Below are 3,624 nucleotides of genomic sequence, written 5' to 3' on the forward strand. Positions count from 1 at the left end.
ATACACAAATTCACGCTCTCCTTCCAGGAGATTCTGGTCAATAAGTTAGGACTTATGGTCGTACTTAGATAAGTACACCATGAAGAGTCTCACAAATTTATTGTTTCAACGAGATTACGACACCTCGTGATTTCTAACCCTGGTACGTTGTATTGTACCCTTGTTAATGCAAACCCGGTATGATGTATTATAACTTCTTTAATATATTATCCATAGACTAAAAGTATTATACATATCCTGGTATAGATAAATGAATTGTTAGTAATTTCTGTGACATCCCCAAAATCACGGCCAGAAAAGACCAGTTTGTTTATGCTTTGTTTAAAAATCAGAGTTACATTTTAAATGAAAGTGTTGCGGAATTTGTCCCAAAACAAATATATGATAAAGATTTATCAAAAGCATTTCCATAGAAATGTATTTCATTAAAAGACTTGGGATGTCATGTTCGTACAGATCAAAAGCATAAACAGTACAATATAAGCCTTACTACATTATTTCATATCTACAGGCCTATATCCGTAATCCCTCGTCCAAAACATCACACCTATGCTCATGCGCCACTACCTGTAATACAAGAAACTGAGTGGGTCAGGCTTGGGAGCCTGGTGAGCACATAGGGTTTTCAACCCACAATAAATAAGTTTATTAATTTCATCAATCAACAATAACCCGATTACCCGTTCCCGTTATCCTCACTTTACGTCCCTAAACACCTATCATAAGGGACCTAGCCTAAGGATCATCATCGGGACGGACACTACTGCTAAGGGGATTCCTCAGCAATAAATGTCCTAAAGGCAACCATGTGGGGGATGGAGTACACCGGTGAACACATCGTTCACAAACACCTACAGGTTGCGAGCCTGCTAGTGTTCCACTGGACTGTCTAGAAGAGTCCGTGGTCGTCATCCATACTCCGCTAGATGACAGAAACAACAACATCAACATCGACGCCTCTCATCATTTTATCACACATCACCTATTACATCTACCCATGTTTTACCCCCAACATTTTCGTAGATATAAAATACATATACAATTTAAATCATTGAAAACATGTATAACAATGTTCATCCAGCATAGATAGCAAGTATTCAGATAATATGCACACATAGCACGTAATTTATATAAAATACTTCATATCTATGTGTAATCTGAAAGTAACTATGCACTCACCTGAAAGGTGGTGACTCAGCACTCGGACAGCGCTTCGGTACTCTCAAAACGATTTTCCTTCGATAAAACCTAGTACCAATACCACTAGGGTTTAGTCTAACGATAACCGCGATTAATTAATAGTCTAGCTATTATTATTATTATATAAACGTTAAACGATACTTATATAACCCATAATAATAGCCCAAGTACTTATTATAAGGTCCTAATAACATTACTATATTAAAACGTAAGCTAAACTAAAGATAGGTTAGCCGTAGCTCACTTACAGCGGGTTTTCTCGAAAACCGGGCTTCACTGGAGCAGCGTTCCCAAGTCGAAAGACCCCTTTTCTCGGGACTCCGGGAGCCTCGGGGCTTCCTTCGGGTGCTAGGGGGTTTTCCTAGACTCTAGGGGGCTTAAGGAGGCTTAGAGAGAGAGTTTAGAGAGAGAAAGAAGTGGGAAAAGGTGTGAGAAATGAGGGTGCCCCGGCTCCCTTTTTATAGGCTGGAAAAGCCAAAAACTCGTCGAGTTGGCCTCAAACTCGTCGAGTTCCAGGCCAGGTGTCACCATCTGGTGGCTAGCCTTGGGGAGGAAGCAACGGCCAGGATTGCGCCACGTCACCCGATTTCGCACAGCAGCCTCCCGACTTAGAAAAATCATAACTCTCGCATACGAGCTCCGGTTTTGATGTTCTTTTTTTCCACGCTTAGGTAAAAACAAGATCTACAACTTTCATTTAGACTCTGTCGGCTAATTCTTGACCGATCTTAAATTTAACAGTAGGAGGAGATTAGACTGTTAAATGACCGCGAAGAATTCGTAACTCCTTCATACGGACTCCGTTTTTGTCTGTCTTTTTACTGTTGAGTTCCTATTAATGAGATATTCAACTCTCATTTAGCTCGCGTAAGCCAAAAACTGCTCGAACTAAAAGTCGAGTTTCGGGTTGTACACTGCTAAGCCGAAACTTCGAAAAATCATAACTTCCTCATACGAAGTCAGATTTGGGTGTTCTTTTTATCGACGCTCTTAGTTTAACGTATTCTACAAGTTTCATTTAGATTGCTAAGGCTAAATCTCGCTCTATCGTAAATTCACTATTTACGCTTCCCGGTGCCGTGTCGGTTTTGCCGTAAAACTTCGACGGGCCATAACTTCTTCGTTATAACTCGGATTTCGGCGTTCTTTATATGTACGAAAACCTTGAGACATATTCTACAACTTTATGTAGAGATATCAGGCTAATCTCACACTTTAATTTTGACGTTTATTTTTATTCATTTATAATTAAATTATAAGCACATAAATACACATAATTCACATAATACTCAAATATTTCATCTTTATTACTTCAAAAAGAGTTACAAGAGTTGACCTAGACTATTGCATTGACAAAAATGCTTAGCCCTAAAACCCGGGCGTTACAATTTCCATGGAAAGTATACAATCGTGAATCATACTTGTATATTTAGTTTTGGATCATAAATTATGCCCATTATAATTTATATGTTCTATCTGATTTGCATGATTTCTCATGGATGAACACCTTTACTCAGCATGATACAAAGGTAATGATACCGAACGAAGTAACCTTTTATATTCATATATGTATAATATATATATATATATATATATATATATATATATATATATATATATATATAATTAAGAAGGAAACAACCTTTGGACAAATCTTATTTATATATTTATATATATATAAACATGATTTTGGCGGTTATAATTTGAAATAGTTTATAAAACCTTTTTCAAAGAATTTAACAGAGTTTATATGACTTTTAAGATTTAACATGGCTTTAAGTCATTTTGGAAGTATTTGGTAATCCTAAAAAGCATAAGGAAACCCTTTGTGTGATTATTATGACATACAACTACTAACACAATTTATAGTGTGTTCAACTTGTATTCTCCCCCTAAAAGCATTTAAAAACCATTAAAAAGGTAGATTATAGGTGTATGAACTCACTTGATAAGTGGTGATTTGGGCAGCGTTTCGTTTCTATAGATGATCTTTCTCAAAGAAACCGCGAGTTTTTAAGTAAAAACTGGGCTTTATGCGGGCAGCACTTCGACTGGAAAGAGGTTAATTTCTTGAGAATTCCTGGGCTTTGGGGCTTGCTTCGGGTTTTTGATACGATATCGGGGCCTTGGGGGGTCGTAAGAAAGTTTATGGGGTGAAAATGTGAAGAAGGATGAAAATTTGGGTGAAAAACATCAAAAATCCGAGAAGTCTCGCACCCTTTATATAGGGGTGCAAGGGTACAGTCCGAAGGGTGAGTTAGCAGCTACATGTCATCAGCTGCGAAGGCCACGAGACCGAGGTTCAGATGCGAGACAGAGAGGCAAGGCGCGTATCAGATCCAGGTGAGGCAACTACTGTTCATGCGAGGGGTGTCAGCCGGCTACTGGACCTCGACTGCGGTCCAATCAGAGTGCGTCACAGAG

This window comes from Lactuca sativa, chromosome 1 (genome assembly GCF_002870075.4).
Source record: "Lactuca sativa cultivar Salinas chromosome 1, Lsat_Salinas_v11, whole genome shotgun sequence".
NCBI lineage: Eukaryota > Viridiplantae > Streptophyta > Magnoliopsida > Asterales > Asteraceae > Lactuca > Lactuca sativa.